Source organism: Pelodiscus sinensis, chromosome 28, assembly GCF_052426305.1.
Source record: "Pelodiscus sinensis isolate ZL-2025 chromosome 28, ASM5242630v1, whole genome shotgun sequence".
Classification (NCBI taxonomy): domain Eukaryota; kingdom Metazoa; phylum Chordata; order Testudines; family Trionychidae; genus Pelodiscus; species Pelodiscus sinensis.
This window is the reverse complement of record NC_143079.1, coordinates 5929444-5952253: the sequence shown is the minus strand read 5'-3', so window position 1 is coordinate 5952253 and position 22810 is coordinate 5929444. Positions and strand designations below refer to the sequence as shown.

At 58.3% G+C, this 22810-nt stretch overlaps 1 protein-coding gene across 8 annotated transcripts in view; it reads right to left on the bottom strand.

Moving 5' to 3' along the window:
* DMTN (dematin actin binding protein) overlaps positions 1–22810 on the bottom strand; it is a 48379-nt gene that overhangs the window by 22991 nt on the left and 2578 nt on the right. For 2 of the 8 annotated variants that reach the window (XM_075911038.2, XM_075911032.2), the window contains exon 1: positions 18981–19490. The exons of 2 other annotated variants lie outside the window; for them this stretch is intronic. The gene's annotated coding sequence lies outside the window, so the exon portion shown is untranslated. 4 more of the 8 variants (XM_075911040.2, XM_075911039.2, XM_075911034.2 and 1 more) reach the window with 4 other exon arrangements.

Genomic DNA, 22810 nt, shown 5'->3' with positions numbered 1-22810 from the left:
CAGATTCAATAAGAACAAACCACATGAAGCTACGTCCCATGTATGCACAACTCAGGCCAAGCCACGTGAAACCACGTCTCCAGTCCCCCTAAAGCCACATCCTGCATAATCAATGGGAAAGAACCACATGAAGCTAGATCCCAGGTATCCACTGGGGAGAATCTGTGAAGGCACATCCCACATATCAACACCTATCTAATGCCAGGTAAGGTGCAGAATTCTCTGCCCGGTGCGCCTCCATGGATGTTCCAGGTGAGTGCAGGGCACTGCCTTCAGGCTCACGTGTCTCAAGTGGTCCGTGCCTGGCCGAAAAACAGGATGAGCCACTGTCCTGGCGTTTGATGCTCAGTATTCTTATGGGCCAGGAGAGAAGCCGGAAGGAAGTCAAGGTAGGGATGTAAGAGTGGAGTCGATTAACCGATAAGCAAAAGTTTATAGGTTCATGCTATAGACTACCCCTCTCCCCTCCCCAGTAAATTGTTCAGCAGGCTGGCCAGCAGCCCAGCTAAGCCCTGGCTTGCAACGGGGCTGGGACCCACCCCCACTGCGGCTCTGGGGCCGGGACCCATTCCCGCTGCGGCTCTGCATTTAAAGTGTATTAGAAGCCAGCTGGGCAGGCAGCCCGGCTCAGTTCCGGCTCTAGGAGCTCAGACCCCCCCTAGATGGGGGCTGCTGCCACTCTGCACTGCTGCCTCTCTGTCAGAGGTAGCAGCACAGGGCGACGGGCAGACCGGCTCCCCTCGCAGACCAGCACCCACCTGGCACCCTGCGCTGCTGCCTCTGATACAGAGGCAGCAGCACGGAGAGGCTGGGGGCTACTTGGGAGTAGCCAGAGCGCACTGGCTGCCGGCCCCGCCCCCGGGGACCATCGAATAGTCGAGTATCTGATAAGAATTCTTGAGGTTATTCGACTTTTCAATGACCCGATATTGACCATCCCTAAGTCAGGGTGAGGGAGGGAGGCCAGGCAAGACAGAGCAGGTCTTGGTCGTATGGAGCACTCAGCGGAGGCTGGAAACACCTCACCTCCCTTTACTGAAGGGCCAGGCACCTCTCAGTGCCGGGTGACGGGAGTCACGTCTGGCTGAGTTGGAACGTTTCGACACGGCCGTCAGAAGCAGCTGCTTGGCCCTTACCGGCAGACAGCCCCGGCGGTATTTTGAGATGATAATAAGAATCACAGAGAACATTGGTCTCCCTCCCCGGCTACCGCCCCTGTGCCGGCAGCTGCCAAGTCCCATGCCCAGGGTTTCTCTCCTCCTCGGGTCCCCCGGGACCCTTAGCTGCGTCCTAGCTGGCAGCAGCCTGCAGCTCTGCCCACCCGGGAAAGACAGGCTCCTTCGGAGATGTGGCAGCTGCTTAGGAACATTTCAGACGCTCCCTTGTGCAATAGCAGCGTCTGGGCTGCACGCCTCCCGAGCCACCCGCCTGCTGGCCTGCCAGCAACAGACCACTGCAAGGCGCGGCTGGGCTCTGCGTGCGCCCTGAGCCATGTGTCAGGATGTCAGTGACTAGCTGACAAGCAAAAGCTTATCAGATAGTCGACTAGTCCCTCGACTAGTCGCTTCCCCCTCCCCTTGCTGCCTCTGTCAGAGACACCAAGGGGGAGGCAGGAGCCGGCGCTGGGGGGGGGGGGGGACGGCTTAAAAGCCGGTTCCCCCCAGCACTATCTCCGTCGGGGACAGGAGAGTAGCAGGAACCAGACTCGAGCCGGGAATCAGCGGATTTCCCAGCTCGCGCCCCGTCCCAGACACTGCTCCTCCGCTTTTTAAAATGTACGAAGAGCCTGCCAGCTCTTAATCCATTTAAAAATCGGAAGCGCAGCGGGGAGGATCCCAGCACGAGCCGGGACAGCTGATTCCCATCTCATGCTGGGCCCCCCCGCTGCACTGTAGCCTTTTAAATATACTAAGAGCTAAGAGCCTGCAGCTCCCCCCCTTATCGACTAATCAATGGAAAATCCATCGACTAGTCGATTAGTCAATGAACCTATCTTTAACATCCCTAGTCGTGTGCCAATTCCCTGCGCCCAGGCCCCCAGCCTGCGATATATACATCTAGCCCTGCAGGGCGAGGGAGAGCCAGACCGCGACGCACACAGAGGGAGTTGGCCAAGAAAGGAGCAAGCAGTGAGGTTAGCGAGAGCTGCAAGGAGAGCATGAGGCAAAGGGATACCTGGGCAGAGGGGTGTGTGAGACAGGACAGGGGACACACTGCAGGCGGAGAGAGAGATCCAAAGCAGGAGGCGGGCAGAGCTGAATCTGTCCCTTTCACCTACCGCCGTCACCTCCCGCGGCCGAGCCCCCTCCCTTCCGGGGCACTTCATCAGAACAGGCTTATCTGCAGCACGCAGCTGTGCCCCCACCCAAATCTGCAGCCAGTCTCTCCATAGCAACCTCCAATCTCCCCGGGCCGGTGATGCCAGCCGCTGGGGCTCTGCTTGGCAGCCAGTCGGAGAACACACGCGCTGGCTGCTTGCTGGGGCCAGCGGCGATAAGGCCGCATCCGCCCCGTGTTTGGGAGTCTCACGCAGGCGGCCGGGGGGTTGGGATCCAGGGAGCAAAGCCATCCCCTCGCCACAGGGGCTGGGGCTGGAAGCAGAAAGCCAGGCTGGGGGCAACCGAGCAGGGTCGGCCCCTGCCCAGCTCTGAGCGATGGGCTTGAGCCAGTGCCAGCGGGAGTCGAAAGCCCCGGCAACGCCCGGTGCCCAAGCCTGTGCTCTTCTGCACGGCTTGCTCCTTGGGGAGCTGGGGGGCTGGCCTGACCCCGCTGGGGAAGCAGCACCGGGCAGGCAGGACCCAGCGCTGAGCCCAGGCAGACGGGGGGTGCTGCAGGTGGGAACGGGGAAGCGCCTGGAGGAACCGGCCCCTCCTCAGCATCTCCCATTCCTGAGCCTTCAATGCTTGGGTGTGGCCAATCGGCAGCGCCCCCCCCCCCCCCCCAGTGCGGTCGGTGCCCATTGTCCCCCGCTGCTGGCTGGAGGCTTGTGCCCGGTCCTCAGGGACACGGACCATGAGCCACACGGGTGACCTGAAGGCTCTATTCCACCTCGGTATAACACATGCCCGGAGGAAACTCCAGCCGCCTGTCTGCTGAGCCGTGTGGCCCAGGAACCCCAGCGGCTGCACCGGCTCCCACCCAACAGCTCTGTCCTGGCACTCGGAGACACACTGAGAGACGCCCCTGCCTCCCACCAAAATCACAGACCCCCGCTGGAGAAGTCCAAGTCCTTCTCAGTCGGTAAGGGGATTATCGACTTCCCACTGGACCACAGGGCAGCACAAATGTCCCCCTTGTACAGGGAGGAGGGGGAAACTGAGGCACAGAAGACTAAGCGATTGGCCCTAGCTCATGCAGGAAGTCTGGGGGAAAGCAGGGAGCCAAACGTACAGCCTCCCCGCAAGTCCTGGAGTAGGGCCTAACCACTAGACCAGCCTGCCACAGCGGCCCTAGTCTGCTGGAAGTGTGACAGTGCTGACCGGCGGGGGAGATTCCTCTGCAGGACACAGACCCTACCCAGGCGCTGGCTTCAGACTCCGGAACTCACCGCCACAAGATACGGGAGCACCCGGCCTTGCCGAGCTCAGAAATAAATGCAAAACTCTGCCAGCCTGCTTTGACTTCGATTGTGGGCTCTCTGGGGCGGGGGCCGTCTTGGTCCCTCTGTGCAGCGCCGTGCGCGGCGGGGGATCCGCCCACGACCGCGGTGCTCAGGTGCGCCAGGGATCCGAAGCACAGAAACCGCCAGGGCGAGCTTTCCTGCAGCACGCTCGTCTCGCACACAGCCCGCGCGGCAAGCGCTGTGTTCAGCGGGACTCACTTGGGCCAGAGGTGGGGGAAAGTGCACCGGATTCCAGCTTGGGGGGGGGGGAGGAGGATCCCCCAACGCTCCCCCCGGCCTGGGGCACACACACAGAAGAGGATTCGAGAACAGAGCGGCCTTGAGACATGCCAGGCCAGTGCCCTTTCCGAACACAATGCGGGACGGGGGCGGGGGGGGGGGGGACTGGGGGCAGGAGGGGCTCAGTGCACAAGGCTGGGCTGACATGGGCGATTTAGGAGGCTGGCTCCCCCCCCCCGGCTCCAGGAAATCCGGGGTTTGACTTTTCACAACAGCCAAGCATGGCGCTTTGCAGCAGGCTGTGGGAAAGGGGCCAGGGCAGGAGGAGACGCCCCTGCTGGAGAGAGGGGGGGAGGGGTGTAATGCCTGGCTCGTTCACACCTCTTCCTTCCTGCTCACCTTCTCCCCCTCTTCTTCTCCTCCTTTCTCCTTCCCTTCCCCCCGTCCCAGCGCCCCCCCGTCTCCCTCGCCCTTCCTCATCCGGACTCTTCCTCTGTGTCTTTCTCTCCATCTCTCATTGTTTCTCTCCCCTGGCATTTCCCCCTCCCGCGCGCTGCGGCCTCATGTGAGGGTTGCTATGGAAAAGACTCACAGCCATAAATAAGCCAGGGATATGCTAGGTCACAAGTTCCTGAAACAGACGGGGAGCAAGGCCTGCGAGCCAAGAATGCACATGGCCGGGTGGGGGGGAGAGGGCTGGGGAAGCACGCCCCGCCCTGCGGGACGCCCCACCCGGCCTAGGGGAACAGCCTGGAGAGAGGCTTAGGACCCGCCGTTCGGCTCCCCCGGCCTCCTTGCTGAGAGCCCCCCACTGAAACACCAGCCGCGCCCCTCCGCTTCAACCTCGCCCCATCCCAGCGCTCCTGCCTGCCCCACAGGGATGCTGGGGGCCAGCTCGGTCGACCCCCCTCTCCCTAGGGCAGAGGAGAGACCGGGGCTTCCAATTCTGCTGTCTCAGCGTCTGGGCTGCCCTCCAGCCTCCTCCGCTCTGCCCCAGGGGGACTTAGCGCCGATATCCTGGGGGGGGAGGGAAAGCGGATATTATCCATTGTGAGCCTGCACCTGCAAGGGATGCAGCTGCCTTCTAAAGCCCCTGCCACCCCGAGCGCTCACAGCCCTGCCCATGCCCTGCTGTTCCCGTGGGGGAGGGGGGGAGGTGCAGGTGGGAAACTGAGGCTCTGAGGGAGGAAGCGACATGCCATGGGTCACTCGGTAAGCCAGTGGCAAAGCACCCACCAAACTCCCATCAGCCGGGTGCACGCAAGCCCTGCTGCAGACGGTAGAGGCGGAGCCCACGCAATTTACAGCGTGACCAGAAATCAGGAGTCCTGACACACATGGCAATCCAGGCCTCTCCTTTCCCCAACAGGCCACGCTCCCAGCCTGTCCACATCTGCCCTCTTTTCTCAAACAGGTCCCTGGCCTCTTAAAAAATACATGGGTGCACGCCAGGTCACACGTCCTCTCCACCCCATTTGTTCATCCCAACTCAGCTACCTGCCACGGCTGCTTCCTGGCCCTCAGCTGGGACCCCGTCGTTACTAACAGGTTTGTCCTCCCAACCTGCCCCTGCAGTAGGACTGACCCACTACCCCCATTTTACAGATGGGCAACCAAGGCACAAAGAGACTGACTTGGAAGTCTGTAACAGAACCAGGAGCTAAGCCGAGCTCTCCAGAATGTCTGTCTAGCGCCTTAATCACTCAGAGCATGCAGCTTCCTCCTGGCAGGAGAAGAACCAGGGCTGGGTTTCTGCGCCTGTGTGGAACAAGCTCTGGGTGTGGCTCCTGGAGGAAGAGAATTGACCATGTAGATGCTCCCTGAGTTAAAGGGACTCCATTTTTACCTTCCCGCTGCAGTAGCCAGTCCCCACTTCATTCTCAGGTTAGGGGCCTCTCTTCTGTCCTGGTGTGTCCCTATCCTGGAGGGATAAGGAGGGGTGGGTTTTTCTCCATTTCTTTCTCCTCCCCCTCTCTCCTCTTTTTCTGCTTTATAATTCAACCTGGCTGTATCTAGACTGGCCAGTTTTTCCAGAAAATCAGCTGCTTTTCTGGAAAAACTTGCCAGCTGTTTACACTGGCTGCTTGAATTTCCGCAAAAGCACTGACTTCCTACTGTCTGAAATCAGTGATTTTTGCGGAAATACTATGCTGCTCCCGTTCGGGCAAAAGTCCCTTTTGCGCAAAACTTTTGTGCAAAAGGGCCAGTGTAGACAGCTCAGATTTGTTTTGCGCAAAAAAACCCCGATGGCGAAAATGGCGATCGGGGCTTTTTTGCGCAAAAGCGCATCTAGATTGGCACAGACACTTTTCCGCAAAAAAGTGCTTTTGCGAAAAAGAGTCCATGCCAATCTAGACACTCTGTTCCGAAAATGCTTTTAACGGAAAAGTTTTCCATTAAAAGCATTTCTGGAAAATCATGCCAGTCTAGACCTAGCCTCTATGCCTCTTGCTCCATATTTGTCACCTGAAAAAGTGGGTTGTGCCCACAAAAGCTCATGATGCTATTAATATATTTTTTGTTAGTTTCTAAGGGTGTGTCTACACAGCACCCTAAACTCGAAATAAGATTCTATTTCAAAATAGCCTTTTTTGAAATTGGGCATGTCTACATGTAACCATCACCAGGTGGATTCAAACCTGGGACTTTGGCAGCTGAGTATGGAAGCCTCTACCCTCTGAGCTAAAAGCCAGCTGGCTCCCAGCCCATGTTGTAGAGGTCTTTTGGTCTTAACTTTTGCTGTGGTCTAGGTACCACTTGCATTGCTCAGTAACCACATTAGGGCTGCGTCTAGACAGGCATGATTTTCTGCAAATGCTTTTAACAGAAAAGTTTTCCTGTTAAAAGCATTTGTGGAAAAGAGCGTCTAGATTGGCACGGATGCTTTTCCACAAAAGCACTTTTTGCAGAAAAGCGTCCGTGCCAATCTAGATGCGGTTTTGCGCAAGAAAGCCCCGATCGCCATTTTCGCCATCGGGGCTTTTTTGCGCAAAAAGGTTCTCAGCTGTCTACACTGGCCCTCTTGCGCCAAAGCATTTGCGCAAGGGGGCTTTTTCCTGAATGGGAGAGTCTTTGTATCTGCGGAAGAACACTGACAATCTTACATGAGATCGTCCGTGTTCTTGCGCAAATTCAAAGCGGCCAGTGTAGACAGCTGGCAAGTTTTTCCGCAAAAGCAGCTGCTTTTGCGGAAAAACTTGCCAGTCTAGATGCAGCCTAGGTGTGTGGGTTACATACACCGCACCAAATTTCAGAATAATGCCCTATTTCGAGACATCCCTTAACCCTCATGGAGGGTTACAGGGATGCAGAACTAGCAGGCCTGTTATTTTGAAGTAAGAGGTGGCTTGTTAAGATTTGGGGTAGCTATTTTGGGATCATAGAATCCCAGGGCTAGAAGAGACCTCAGGAGTCATTGAGTCCAGCCCCCTGCCCAAGGCAGGACCAACCCCAACTCAATCATCCCAGCCAGGGCTCTGTCAAGCCAAGACTTCAAAACCTCCAGGGATGGAGATTCCACCCCCTCCCTAGGGAACCCATCCCAGTGCTTCCTCACCCTCCTAGGGAAAGAGTTTTTCCTAATCTCCAACCTAGACCTCCCCCACTGCTACTTGAGACCATTGCTCCTTGTTCTGCCACCTGCCACCACTGAGAACAGCCTCTCTCCATCCTCTTTGGAACGTCCCCTCAAGAAGTTGCAGGCTGCTCTCAAATCCCCCCTCACTCTTCTCTTCTGCAGACTAAACAAGCCCAAATCCCTTAGCCTCTCCTCATACGTCAAGTGTTCCATCCCTCTAATTATTTTGGTTGCCCTCCACTGGACCCTCTGCAATGCGTCCACGTCCTTTCTGTAGTGGGGACCCACGACTGGATGCAACACTCCAGATGTGGCCTCACTCGTGCCAAATAATGGGGAATAATCACGTCTATAGATCTGCTGGCAATGCTCCTCCTAATGCACCCTAATACGCCATTAGCCTCCTTGGCTACAAGGGTGCCCTGTTGACTCATATCCAGCTTCTCATCCACTGTCATCCCCAGGTCCTTTTCTGTAGAACTGCTACCTAGCCAGTCAGCCCCCAGCCTGCAGCAATACTTGGGATTCTTCCGTCCCAAGTGCAGGACTCTGCGCTTGTCCTTGTTGAACCTCATCAGATTTCTTGTGGCCCAATCCTCTAATCTGTCTAGGTCACTTTGGACCCTACCCCTACCCTCCAATGTATCTACTTCTCCCCCTAACTTAGTGTCATCTGCAAACTTGCTGAAGTGCAATCCATCCCCTCATCCAGGTCATTAATGAAGATGTTGAACAAAACCAGCCCTAGAACCGATCCTTGGGGGACGCTGCTAAAAACCGACCGCCAACCTGACATTGAGCCGTTGATCACTACCTGCTGGGCCTGACAATTCAGCCAGCTTTCTATCCATCTTACAGTCCATTTATCCAATCCAGACTTCCTCAACTTGCTGGCAAGAATATTGTGGGAGACCGTATCAAAAGCCTTGCTAAAGTCAAGGGATATCACATCCACCGCCTTCCCCATGTCCACAGAGCCAGTTATCTCATCAGAGAAGCTAATCAGATTGGTCAGGCACGACTTGCCCCTCGTGAATCCGTGTTGACTATTCCTGATCACATTCCCCTCTTCCCCTACCTCTGGTATCCTGAAATAGTCGCAGTGTAGACATCCCCTAAGGTCAGGGGTGGGCAATAATTTTTGCCTGGGGTCCACGTCACGAATTTTTGAAGTAGCTCCGGGCCACTCCTGAAGGGGCAGGGCCTAAACAGGAAGGGGGCGGGGCTACCCCACCCCCAGACCATGATTGGTCTGGGGGTTGGGGAGCCTCTTTGCCCCCCCTTCCCGCTAGGCACCCATGTCCTGGAAGAGGCTTGGCACACTTCCCCACCCCCAGGCACGTTCTCTTCACCCCCCCCTCAACAAAAAGTGGGGGCCTTAATTCGCGCCAGGTGGCTGCAGAGGAGGAAGCTGTAGTGGAGTCAGGACACAGGACTTTCCCCCACTTTGCTGTCTCCAGCACTGAGTCAGTCTAGGCTACAGCTCCCCCTGGTGCCACCAGCCTCCGGGGTCCCTGTGAGACCCTGGGCTTCTGGCTAAAAGGCTGTGCTCTGTGCACAGCCCCCTCCCGCCCCAGCCAACCCCATTAGAGACGCAGCCCTAGCAATGAAACCTTAATGCTGAGAGCGAGCTGTGCTAATGGCATGTCCATTACCATCCAGGCAGCAATCGGCTCACTCTGGCCGCAGCGGGAGGAGATGCTTATGGGCTCTCTGCCTTCACGGCCATTTGTGCAGCACCATCCATCACACCCTCTGTCCTGCTTTCTCTAGGACAGGTCGGCCCCGCCGAACCAGCCCCATTAGAATGATAGGCCTGGTTGCTAGAGCACGGCTCCCCCCACACCGGGCTGCGGGCAGGCCCTCACACCAAGCGAGGAGAGCATAGCTCATAGCCAAGAGGCGCCTCTCCCTTTGGTTTCTGCTCTCCCTTTCCCGGTAGCCGTGCTTCCCAGGGAGCTACAGGTAGGGTGCCAGATGGTTTAACAAAAAATTCCAAACATCCCCTCCCCACCCAATAAAAAAACCACTGGGAAAAAATTCTGTTGAGAAAAAAAAAGGGGAGACCAAAGTTGTTGAGCAAAAAAAAAAAGAAGGGGGGGACGGGCGCTGTGCCTTTAAATAGCCTCACCCCCCACCCCCCGCCCGATGCAGCAGGGGAAAATTGTCTCTGCCGGGCTTCCGTGCGAGGGAAACAGGAAATACTGGACATTTCACATGTTTTTTTACGGGGCAAGGAACCCAAACAGCAGATAAGTCCGGGTGAAAACCGGACACCTGGCAACCCTAGCGACAGGCACAGGACAGCTCAGCTGAGGCACAGTCTGGGCCCACAGAGCAGCAAGGAACGGCTGCCGAGGGCAGAGCATCGCGCACCTGGCTGCTGCCTGGCTGAGCCGCTAGAGGACGGACAGGAAATGACTCACGTTTCCTCCGCAGCCGCAGAGCACCACACTGGCTGATGCTAAACAGGACAGGACAGGGGAGGTGTGGGGCTGGGCAAAGGGGCTCCCGCAGTGGGTTGGAGGCCCTGTCTGGTGGTTTGGGCTTGGCCACCCTGTTTAGTGGCAACTTGGGCAGCTGGCATGACTCGGGCGAGCTAGGGATTGGTGTGGGGGGCAGTGGAAGCTGTAAACTGAGCACTGGGGCAGCCACCCAGGAAGGATTCAAATGCTGCCCAGCTGATTAGCAGTGTGCCCACAGCCTGTGTTTCTACTGGTGGTGCACATGTGCACCTACCTCGGTGCACCGAACAAAATTTGTCCCGCACATGGGTGAAGTGGGGGGGGGGGAATAGCGGGCACACTGCTTAGGGGCCCACATTCCTGACTATGATGCGGATGCTCCGTGGGACCGTATGGAGTTGGGTATCCCAGTCCGCAGCTTCTGGGATTCCTATGGAGGCTTGGTCCTATGTGCCTGGTGCAACTGCTTTGCTAGAAGAAGAGCAGCGAGGTGACGGTAGCCCCAGGGGAGACGTGGAAACGAGACCCGTAACTTGCGGGTTTCTCAGCCTCTGTCTCCTCCTTTGTCCAGCTTCTCTTCCCGGGCCCCCCGTGGGTGTGTCGGAATAAGGCCGCGGGGGAGGCTTGCCAGGCTATTGACAATCTATTCCTTCTAGACCGGTTAGCAGCCCCTGGCAGAGGTGCCCACTGCCAAAAGCTGGCTCGTTAACATTAAAACGTGGGCTAGCAGCCGAAAACTAGGCAGCCAGCAGGGCGGATTTTTTTCCTCCAGCAGAGCGGGTCAGAGCTGAGGCTGCTCACTCCCTGGAAGGAGCTGGGGAATGGGGCAGGGAAGAGCAGCTCCCTCCAAACTGGCTCAGCCAGGCAGGCTGCTGCAAAGCACACGAGCCACAGGGAAGGTTTCTAGGCGAGTGCTGGGTGGGCCTCACAAGGTCCCTGCCCTCAGCCATCAAACAGGCTCCGGCCAGGAGCCGCCCAGGTCAAGGGAGCGGCTCCATTCAACAAGCTTCTTGGTATTCAGCGAATTTTGTGTCTGTGGCTGCTCCCAGGTCAGGCTCCCAGGAGAGGAGCTCGTGCGCATTGCTCGCGCTAGCTAACGCCTCGTCTCTCCCCCTTTGCTACAGCAGCACAGGACTGGGCGGGGGAGCAGCTGAAGGCGAGGGCGCATGGAGCTGTCTCAGCAGGTGACGCCGGCATGACTGAGATCCCGGCCCGCCCGGTCCCAGGATCAGCTGCCCCGCTAGAAGGGCGAGCCCGGTTCTCCGCTCCACCCCTCACCTTGGGCAAATCGGTCCCCGCCTCTCTGTGCCTCAGTTTCCCCAGCTGTAAAACGGGCACCCCGATACTGCCCTTTCTCCGTGCCTGCCCTTGACGGGGCACTTTGAGATGTGGAGCTGAGTGGAGCCCCCTTTCCAGCACGCCTGGCAGACAGGGTTCGGGGACCTGAGACTCGGAGGGCTATTTGCAACCAGGCTAAAATGCAGCAGGGTCCCCTGGCTTCTGAGCGCTAGCAGGACGCAGCCGCCAGCGCCCCGCAGGTCTAGGAAGAGCAGCACCAGTTTGCCGCATCTGGGTCATTTGTCCAGAAGCACCAGGGTCACGCGGCAGGCGACGGAGCAGGGGATCTTCGCATTTAAACAGGCTGTTCTCCCCGGGATCGCACAGTGCTGCGGCACGTGTAACCCCACCCACCTAGTGGCCATAGGCTGGGAGCCAGCTGGCTCTGAGCTCTAGGGTAGCGGCTCCTCTACTAAACTCCCCAGGTTCAAATCTGCCTGGTGGTGGTTATACATGCACCAACTATCACCAGTCTCCTTGCTTGAGGGGAGTTACTTCCTCCAGATCCGGTGCTGTCGTTTGTCCCCTGGGAAGGGGAACAGAGTGTGTCAGACAGACACAGCAGGCCAAGTTAGTCTCCACCCTGCTGGTACCAACACAATTGTGTGGCCGGGCTGGCTTGCCTGGGGCTGGCTTGCCTGGGGCCAGGCAGGCCCTGTGTGCTGGAGAGACTGTGGCAGTGGTGGAGCAGGGCAAGGAAAAGGCTCACGTGATATGTAATCTGGACTCAGAATGGGATTAGCCAGATCACAGTGTGTGCAAAGGGGTGGGGGAGACCTTGCTGGAGAGCATCTCCTGGCGCAGAAGGAAACAGGCTTAAGAGATGGCGCAGAGGGGATGGAAGGGTCCTGGCCCAGGCTGCACGGGGAGAGGCGTACACACATATGTGGGGCTAATGGCTGTGACTGCAGCAAGGCAGGGAGCAGCTGCCCTGCACCTCAGACCCCAGCAAACACAGGAGAGGTTGATGCTCCCTCTTTGTGTCCTGACAGCTTGTTCCCTACGTCATCTTCCTCCATGAGCTACCCTCAGACCAGACCTGAGCCAGCAGTGGGGTGGAAACTTTTTAAGGGGGGGAGGGTACTGTGTCTCCACTACTCCACCCACTCTCCACCCCCAGCTGAGGCTAGCAGAAGAGCCTCAGTGCATGGGGACAGCAGCTGGAACCCCGGGAACCCAAGGGTGCCACTGCAGCACCCTCCCCGCCATCCCTAGTTCCTGTGCCTATGCCAGCTGGAGCCCTGCTAGGGGTTATCACATTCCCATGGGGGCCCTGACAGTCCATAAGGATGGTCCGCTCTGCGCACGTCCTCCCTGGGGCGCCGGGAGGCTGCCCCCTTCTTCCCAAACTGAGGAAAACCCCCCCAAATCCCACCACCCCTTCTGCCCTGGTCGCCACCAGCCCCACAGAGACTGAAAGGCTGCTGCCATCCCGGTAAGCCAGCAGGCATCCTGGTTCCCAGCTCAGCCAGCCATCCGTGGGCCGCCGCCCGCCCGCACCTCCCGGGGAGGCTGCCCCTCTGCAGGCAGCCGCCTCAAAGCAGCTTAGATCTCTCGCCTCATCCCCAGCCATAGCAACCGCCCTGCCTGCTGCTGCGGAGACGCAAAGGCAAGGCTGGAGACAGGCCGCGGCGCGAACAGCTCTGGGCCGCTGGGCCCACACCACGGAAGAGACTGGGCGGGGAGGAGACGGACCAGCTGCCTCCCTCTGCCCTGGCTTACAACCACCTGTCGGCAAAGCCGCTCTCTGGGCTGACCCCGCCCTGCCTCCGAGGTAGGCAGAGCTGGCCTGCTTCCCACACGTCTCCCTCGGGAGCCGCCCGGGGCTCTGAAAAACAAGACAGGGAATGATTCTTCAGCAGGGCGTGTTCCCCCGCAGGCCCTTTCCTGCTCCAAGCACAGACGCAAGAGACAAAGCCGAGCTGTCCCCTTGTCCCTGGGTTACTGTTACAAAGCGTTTACCCGGTGCTGGAGACGCACACGGGGAGCCACAATGAGGCCCATGTCGTCCTACCTGGGCGCCCGCAGCGCTAAGCCACTGAGTCTGTCCGGGACAGAATGAGACAATCACGGGATTGGGAGAGACCTCGAGAGTCATCGAGTGCAGTCCCCTGCCCTCACGGCAGGACCAAGCCCCATCTAGACCATCCCTGACCGGTGTCTGTCCAGCCTGCTCTTCAATATCTCCAGAGATGGAGATTCCACAACCCCCCTAGGCAATTTATTCCAGTGTTTAGCCACCCTGACAGGGAGGAACTTTTCCCTAATGTCCAACCTCAACCTCCCTTGCTGCAGTTTAAGCCCATTGCTTCTCGTCAGAGGTCAAGGAGAACAATTTTTCTCCCTCCTCCTCGTAACAACCTGCTGTGTACATGAAGACCCTACCATGGCCCCTCTCCGTCTTCTCTTCTCCAGACTAAACAAACCCTCTTTTTTCAGCCTTGCCTCACAGCTCTTGTTTTCTAAAGTTTTCATCGTTTTTGTGGCTCTTCTCTAGACTTTCTCCAGTTTGCCCCCCTCTTTCCTGAAATGTGGCGCTCTGGATAGGGATGTTAAATCTCCGTTAATTGAAAAGTCGAGTAACCTTAAGAATTCGTATCGATTAGTCGACTATTCTATCGTCCCCGGGGGCGGGGCTGGCAGCCAAATGCGCTCTGGCCCCACTACGTTGCTGCCTCTATATCAGAGGCAGCAGCGCAGGGTGCCAGGTGGGTGCTGGTCCACGAGGGGAGCCGGTCCGCCTGTCGCCCTGTGCTGCTACCTCTGATAAAGAGGCAGCAGCGGCGGGGTGGCAGGAGCCCCTGTCTAGGGTGGGTCTGAGCTCCTGGACCCAGCATGAGCCAGAACTGAGCCGGGCTGCCTGCCCACCTGGCTTCTAATACACGTTAATACAGAGCTGCAGCAGGGGTAGGTCCCTGCCCCATTGCAAGCCAGGACTGAGCCGGGCTGCTGGCCAGCCTGCTGAACAATTTACTGGCAAGGGGAGGAGGGAAATGCGTGTCGTCTGTAGCATTAACCTACAAGCTTTCGCTTATCCGTTAATCAGTGAATCGACTACACTATTACATCCCTAGCCCAGAAATGGACGCAATACTCTTTTGCAACAGTGGTACACTGCTGTCTCCTATTTAGCTTGATCCCTTTCTGCCGTGCTCCTTCCTAGGCAGTCAGACAGACGTACACACATACACACGAGGGCCTGTCTTCCCCCGGTATGACGGCCGAATCCGATGCTGCTCCCTTCTCCCGGGGTTGGATACAGCAGTCCCCACTGCCTCTGGAGCAGACGGGATGAGCAGAGTTCAACACCCCCCATGGCACCGCAGAGTCGAGCCGTGACTCTCTCATAGGCCGGGGGCTGTTCCTGAGCTTTGCTGACCCTGCCCACACCCAGCAGGGATGGGCTGCTTTCAGAGTGGGGCAGGAGGGCGCGGTGTCTCAGCCACCAACGGCCAAACAAGGCAGGCGTTCCCCCGAGAGAGAAGTCAGAGCAAACCACGTGCAAGTTACGTTGCCAGGCGAGAGCCAGGGGGTCTCCTGCATTTCCCCGGGCCTCTCTCATGCTGGGTGCAAAGGGGCTCTCTGGCCAGCGCTGTGCGTTTGCAGCATGTGCTGCGCCGAGGGGCCGGGAGCTGAGGATGCAGTTTTTTGACCCACAGATGGAAAGCCAGAAGGGGCAGAGGGAGGCTGGGGGCAAAGGAACGGAGCCTTCCTACCAGCTGGGCATGTCCACCCCGCCTGCAAGGAGCCACCGAAACAAACCGTCGGTAAAGCCCCTAATAACCCAGGAGGAGGGAGGCCAAGCTCCTTGCAGAGTTGGGTCCTATCCACTCCACTCTGATGAGCGCCTGCATCCTCCTCCCAGAGCCAGGACAACAAATGCATACATATTGGCACACCCTGGGGGACTCGGAGGGGGAAGGGCCCTTCCCTTCCGTACCAGCAACCCAGCTGGGCCGCAGAGCCCTGGTCCGGGGGGGGGGGGGGGAGCTAGACACAGCACTTCCAACCGTCCCGCTCAGTTTCCTGCCAGCAGGACTGTACCAACCCCCTGGTTCGGAGCTCCCAGCGACCTGGAAGTCGCTGGCATCCCAGCCCAGACCTGGAGCCAAAACAAAGCTCCAGAGCCAAGACTTAGGAGTGGCCAGAGGAGTTTGTGGCTGGAACTCAGATCTGCCAACCAGGGGAACAGGCGTTTCCCTTGGGCGTCCCTAATGCGCCTGCCCCCAGAGCTGCTAAGCACCATTCAGACAATGTTTGAAACCCTAAGGCCGGTACCTGAGCGGGCTGGCCCCACGGCGGTGTCACATTACTGAATTGGAGGGAAGCAGCTAGATCGCTGCTGCACCCCTAGGTGGGGGTGTTGGCCCCAGAAATTGGTATAAAAGGGAGCCATGTGGGGTATTGAATGGGAGCTTATCGTTTGTTGATCTTATGTACGCTATTTATGTGAGTGTATAATGTCTATGTGTGTAGGTAGGAATCTGTAATCTGTGTGGAAGCTGAATATTTCTGTGAATGTGGTTAAGCATGGCTATGGACAGGCTGAGTAGCAAAGCCCTGTGGAACAATGGCTCTCAATGGGCTATGGACACACCCAAAGAATGGGATTTGTCACCTGAGGGCAGCCAGCAGGGAACATAGAGATTGGCCTCTGACCAGGTGACTTGCTGCATACAAGAAGAGGCCAGGAAGGAGTATAAAGAGGCCATGTGGTCGATGCCATTTTGTTCTCAGCTCAGCACTTCATCCCAGAGGCAGCACTGCAGGGATTGAAGAGCCCGGAAGACCTGTGGACCCATCCTGACCCTAGGATGTGCAACAAGAACTTTTAAACCAGCAGCTGTAACATCTCTGCTAGAGCCTGCATCGAGGACTGGGAGATTCGGTGCATGTAACGTACTATCCTTTAACAACCTTACTCTCATGCTTTTCTTTCTTGTGTTAATAAACCTTTAGTTGTTAGATGCTAAAGGATTGGCCCAGCGTGATTTGTGGGTAAGGTCCAGAGGGTAAATTGACCAGGGATCTGTGGCTGGTTTCTTGGAACCGGACAGAACTTGTTCGGGCTAGGTGGGATTGGGTGTTAGGACCCCCCACCTGTGTATGAGGTCTGGGGCCATCTGGGGCACGGATATTGCTGGGGTGTCGGAGGGGTTTTGCTCGTGAGGCTTCAGGCAGGTTGCTGAAGCGCTCTATGGGACTGGTTTGTGGCCTGTTTGGAGAGGTCACCAGTCTGGGGGCTGTAAGGAGCCCCGGATTTGAGCAATTCGCCCTGAGCGGACGCCCTCAGCTGTGCCCAGACACGGCCCGGTCCGTCACAGGCGGCTCTCTGGGTCCGTGCTTCGAGCCTGACGAGAATCACCCCATCTGGGCAGCGATCCTAAATTCCCCCTCCACCGCTAGCATCCCTGCTGTTCTAGGGCAGGAAGCCTTGGGTGTCCAGACCCAGCTGCCATAGGATGGGTGGGACAGATGGGCCTATGGAAGCGTGATCCCATCCTCTCCAAAATCTGCAATACCCGCCCTGTCCTTGTGCCCCCACGGTGTAGGGGCTGGAACTCCCCTAGATCTCAGCCCTGCCCCGCAGGGGAACCCTCTCTAGAGCTAGTCCGTGGCTGTTAACCTCCCCTTACGGGGAGCTACAGGGAGCAAATTAGGGCCAACTGCAGGCGGAATTTGGGGACTTGTCCTGCTAGGAACAGAACTGAGACCCTATAAACTCATTGCACCTGGGGGCTATCCAATAGGAAGGGCTTGTGGTCACTGCTGCTCTGGAAGCAAAAACCTACGTCTCTTCTGAGGCGTTTTCCTCCTGACCCCACACGGTACCTTCTAGGCCTGCCTGTTGCCTACTTCCTTCTCCACAGCCCTCCCCGGCTGGCGCTACAGAGGGTGCCGGCCTTGGCGCTGCCTCCTCTACCTCATTCACTCCCTGCACAGAGGAGCTGGCCCCGAGACTCATTCCTGGTTTGGCCTGGGAGCTGGATGCTCTTGGATGAGCTTCTGCGCTTCCTGATGACCCAAGGGGCGCTGGAAGCATCTGCAGAGGCCTGGAACTGCATTGCAACTTGCCTCTGTAGGGAGCGGGCGGCCAGGCGGGAGCCTGCAGCTGCGGGAGGGGAGATGGGCAGTGCTGGAGGCGGTGTGCCTGCCGGGTAGCTTGCCGGCTAGTCACAAAAATGTGTGCCTGTAGAAAACGGACCTTAAAGGCCCGGACCTCCTGCTTTTCTGTACCCGCCTGGCATGGACTCTGGAGGCAGCCCGGAGAGGAGGTTAAGAACTGGAGCGGGTGTCCGAGCCCGCCGGGAATGAGCACAAGGGAGCTGGGGAACCCGTGGGTCAAACACAAGCCCCCAGAACATCTGAATTCCTCACTGGGTCTGGAACCTGTTGTGTGTAGGGTTACCAGGTGAGTTAAAAAAAATACCGGACACACTTGATCTCAGATGGGAGGTGGGCAGGGCTGGCCGGGAGGAGGGGGGGCAGCGGCCGGTGGGAAGCAGGGTTGGCAAGGTTAGGAGGAGGTGTTGGGTGCAGTGGGGCTGGCCGCGGGAGATCGGGAGGAGGAAGGGAGAACTGGCCACCGGAAGCAGGGCTGGCGGGGGCAGTGGGGCTGGCTGGGGAAGATCAGGAGGAGAAGTGGGGGAGAACTGACCAGCCGGGAGGGGGGCGGGGGGAGCACGAATCGGCCGGCAGGGAGCTGGACTGATCCCAGGGCGCTGCCTGTCCTGGTGAAGCACGAGGGAGTCTGGGTGCGGCGCCACAACCCGCTAGAACAGCGCTCGGGAGCACGGACGGGGCTTCCCTTCCTCCCCAAGGTGTATCACACAACCAGAGGCTCCCAGCGCCAATCGCGCCCCGCCTCCCCGCCACTCCCCTTGCCCCCACGAGGCTTCCCGCGGGCGCCCAGCCGGAAAACCAGAAAATACCGGCCATTGCACATGTTCGGTATTATCTGAATCTTTTACCGGACAGAGCCCCAAAATCCGGACTTTCCGGTTGAAGATCAGACACCTGGCAACCCTAGTTGTGTGTCCTACGGTCCAGCTGCAGGGCCAGGCCAGTTTAGTCACCTCTGCGTGAAAATGCCCTGAGCACAAAAAGGCTAAAACCAAAACATTCGAAGCAGCCTCTCCAAGCAGTAACACCGGCTCAGCCCAGCACGACGCCCTTAGCAGAGCCCAGCCAGACAGCTCTTCTTAACCAGCGCCCGGCTGGCTCCAAAGCCCTGGCTTAAACACACTGCCACCCGAGGGCCGAACGTCACGCGACCAGCACAACACACCTGCCCCACCTCACCAGCGCACCCCAGGGGCTGCATGCACCACAGCTGTCTCCGGGGCCCGTGTTTTGGAAGCCGCTTACGGAACATGCACGTTTTGTCATATGCAGCAGCGATGATCCGGGCAGCGGAAGGCAAGCCCCCTCCCTTAGCAAGTCTGTCCCCTTTCCAGGTGCCCACGAGGAGGGGGAAAAGAGCAAAGAACAAACAGCCAGGGAAGGAAGGAAGGAAGGAGAAAGCAAAGCAAGAAGAGGGGGAGGAAGGGAAGAGAGGAGGAGGGAGAGCTGATGCTATTAACAACCTACCAGCTGAATGCTAGTCCCGGCCGGTTCTGCACACTGCTGCAGGCTGGGTTAGTCCTGGGCACAGGCACAGAGTGGAACAGCATCTGCCTGGAATGTGCCTCCTCCCGCCCCTCAACCCTGCCGAGCCATGGCAGGGGTCAAGCACGAGCAGACAGGCCTCTCGACTCACCCAGCTGGGGCTACGGCAGCCTCTTCCAGGAATCCCGCATGGTTTCTCAGCCCGAAAAACAAGCCGTGAAATGATAACAACAACAAGCCCCAGGAGCCTAGAGGACAGCTCCCCTGCCCTCGCTGGCTGCAAAACGCCGCTCCTTCCCCTCCTTCTGCCGCTGGCTCGGGAAGATCACAGCGAACCCTCAGCCGGCTGCCCTCGCCGACTAGAGCTGCCGTGCGGCTGGCGTGTATCTGACAGCATGACAGGCGTGTGTGTGTGTGTGTGTGTGTGTGTATCTCCCAGCCCCAGAGGCCGTGCCTGCAAAGTATGGAGTGGTGATAACAGTGTGGATTTAGAGAGCCCGTCAGAGCGTGTGTGCATGTGTGCGCGCGCGCCTGTGTGCACCTCCCCACCTCTGCTGCTGGCTCAGTCTGTTTCGGAACAAGAGGAGAATTAACCAGCATCATGACGAAGCAGTATTTGCGAGAGGTGGCTGCTCTCCATCTTGCTCTCTCTCTCTCTCTCTGTTCAGTTTTGTTGCTACCAATCAAAATGAAATCAAGAAGCGAGGATCAGTGCGCTCGGTCCCGGTGCCAACACTAACATGGCAAAGGGGAAACGAGAGGAGTGGGTGGGGGAGCAAGGCATAGAATCCCCTTCCTGCCCCCCAGAAAACTCAGCACACAATGTAAAGCAGCCAGGCTGACAGTCAGGCAGTCGCCCTGCAGAAATGGCTTTGCTCCAGCTGGCTGTAGCTGATGGATAGTCTATGTCTAGACGTGAGGGTCCCTTTGGGGAATGCAAACTGGTTTCGGGGGGCTGCCAAGCAAAGCCAGCATGAGACTCCCGTGGCATCCCTAATGCCAGGCCTGGCTTGTATCAGTTGTCACACAGGTGGGCTGTGGCATTTTTAAAAGCATGTTGGGGGTGGGGTGGTCCAGAAAGAAAAAGGTTGAGAAGCCCGGGCCTAGACTCACGTCACCCCACCTGGCCAACGGCTGGAGTGCAGCTGCCTCTGGGGTGGAGTGTGACAATAACGCCTTAGCATGGTCACTGTACTTGTTCAGACATTAGAGACCGAGTCTCTGGCTTTGCATCCCAACGCCCCCAAAGCCCTAGGGGGGTTGGATTGGGAAGGAGGCGGCACAGCCCTCACTAAGGAAGCAGAATTCAGAGCCCATGGTGCAATTTGGCACGGACACCCCTGCTCGTGGAAAAGATGCCGCAGGATCTATACTGGCCATAAGTGTCCTGGGGCTTGGTGTCACAGCCAGGGCTGGTTTAAGACATGGACTAGCCGGGCAGCTGCCCAGGGCGTCAACCTGTGCTGCCATCAGGCGCTGCGCGCCCGGATCGCAGGCTGCAGCAGCTCCCAGCGGCCACCCTGCAGCGGCCGCCCGGGGTGGGGGCCGCATTAACCCCCACAGCACTGGCCAGCAGCACCCTTCCCCCTGTAGCCATGGGGCCATGCACGGCCAGGGTGGCCCCGGGCTGCGCGCCAGCGGCGGTAGCCAGGCTGGGCCGGGCCAGGCTGGGCACGTGCGTCTTGCAGCTGCCAGGTCCGTGCGCCCTCCCCCACACGCCTGGCGGGGCCACACATGCGCCCTCCCCCAACCCGGGGAGCAATTAAACTGTCTGCCCGGGGCACCGGAATGGCTCGGTCCGGCCCTGGTCACAGCTGACCCAAGAGGCAGCACGTCCAACAAAGAATCCTAGAACACTAGAACTGGAAGGCACCTAGAGAGGTAAGTCCAGCCCCCTGCCCTCGCGGCAGGACCAAGCACCATCTAGATCACGCTGACAGGTGTCTGTCTAACCTGCTCTTCAATGTCTCCGGTGACAGAGACTCCACAACCCGCTAGGCAATGTATTCCCATGCTAAACCAACCCAACAGGCAGGAAGTTTTTCCTAATGTCCCACCTAAACCTCCCTGGCTGCAGTTTAAGCCCCTTGCTGCTTGTCCTATCCTCAGAGGTGAAGCAGAATAATTTTCCTCCCTCCCAACAGCCTTTTTGGTACAGTGTGAGTCTGGGAAACCCATTCACTGCTGGCCCGGAACGAAGGAACCCGGGTCCTGCTATTCCAGATCACATGCCGGCTGGGGACCCTGCAGACACTCCCTGCCAGGGTGGAAACATTAATAGCCTCATTTTCAGAGGTGCCCACAGCTCTCATCCATTGCAGGTAGCATAATGGGGGCTCACTAACTATGACAAGCAGGCCCTAAGGTCTCCAGAATACCCCTCATGGATTCACAGAGCCAGGAGGCTGCTCCGCCTAGCAGGGTGAAGTGCCCTCTGACCTTCCTGAGCCTCTGACTTAGTGATGCCATGTTCCCAAATAAATCCAAGGGCTCCCCCTTCCGGAGTTTCTTTGCAACAGCTGCTTAATCATCAGCAGCAGGTTGCAAGTCCAAAATTGTCCACTGGACAACACAGCTGTCCCACCAGCTGGGGGAGAGCAAAGCCCAGCTAGAACGGCACAGAACTGGTGCGGGGAGGTAGGACGTGGCTCAGAAATGAAGTGGTCACTGGCTAATCTACAGCGGTGAGGGGCGGAGGCAGGTGTTCCTGATCTGACTACGAGAACCAGCTGTCCTAAGAGTGCCATGCGGAAATGGAGTGTATTGGAGGTGGGAGGAGATGGCTCAAGGGTGCAGCACCCCAGGCTCCCCCATTTGCAGTCAGGGTGTGCAGGGACAACACGAGAGAGTCACCGAGGATAACAACCCCACATAGCGTTTCTCTGGCACCTTTTATCCAGAGCCTTCTGCAAAGGGTAGAAATGATTCAGCAGCCCTACTGAGGCGCTGGTGGGAATAGAACCCAGGCAGTCTCACGCCCGCGCTGTCACCCCACGCCTCCCGCCGCCCCCAAATAGCCACCACTGTCCTGGCTCACACCCTGCTGCTCCATCACAGGCCTCCCTACCCCATCGCCACCCAGAGCCCCATAAACGCTCAATCGTCGCCTGTTGCATGACTCCCGTGCTCAAGCCAGCCCCATTTCTCACACGTTAAGAATGGCGCGACCTCCATGAATGCCTGGTCGGTAAGAGGAGCTAATGATCTCAGCCGGGAAATCAAAGCAGGAAACTTCAACCCAGTCCCTCCCGTTCCATCCAACCAGACTCTGACTCCATCGGGACAGGGTCCAGGCATGCACGGCCTGTCTCAGAGCTGTCCGCCCCGGCGCCGTAGCTCTCGGGTTCCTTACCATTCCGGCGCCGGGCAGGGCCACCCGGCGATCTCAGGCCGCTCTGTGGGCGCTGGCTCGCTTTCCTCGCAGAGAGCCCGGAGGCAGTGCCAAGGATCAGCAGCGGGGTCTCCGGGGAGCAAACAACGAAGCCAACGCAGCTTCAGCTACCCGCAGAAATCTTCCGGGGGATGCGTCTGATCAGACAGCCTCATCTCCACACCCGTCACCTAGGCCCCGGGGGCGTCGAAACACAGAGCTCACCCAAACCCTTTGGGGAGCGGGGGGGGAGATGGATTCTTAGGCGAGGACTCGCAGCAGCCGAGGCCTGGTGCTGGGAGGCATTGCTCAGTAGATATTTACAGTAGAGGGGCAGACAGGCATACTGTCACAATCATGTGCTCTCTCCGGAACAACCCATGCACACCCTGTCCCAGCTCCACACTTACCCCATCAACGACACACCATCAGTCCTACCCTCCCGTCACCCTTGTAGCTGGATTAACCCATACAGCATTTGCCCTGCCATAGGAGAACCCCCCCCGACCAGCACGATGGAACCCTTGGTCCCCCCCAGTCTAGGATCTATGCCCTCCACATCTGGACTCTGGCCTCCCTTGCACAAGCCAGAAACGCAGCCCCCTTGGCTT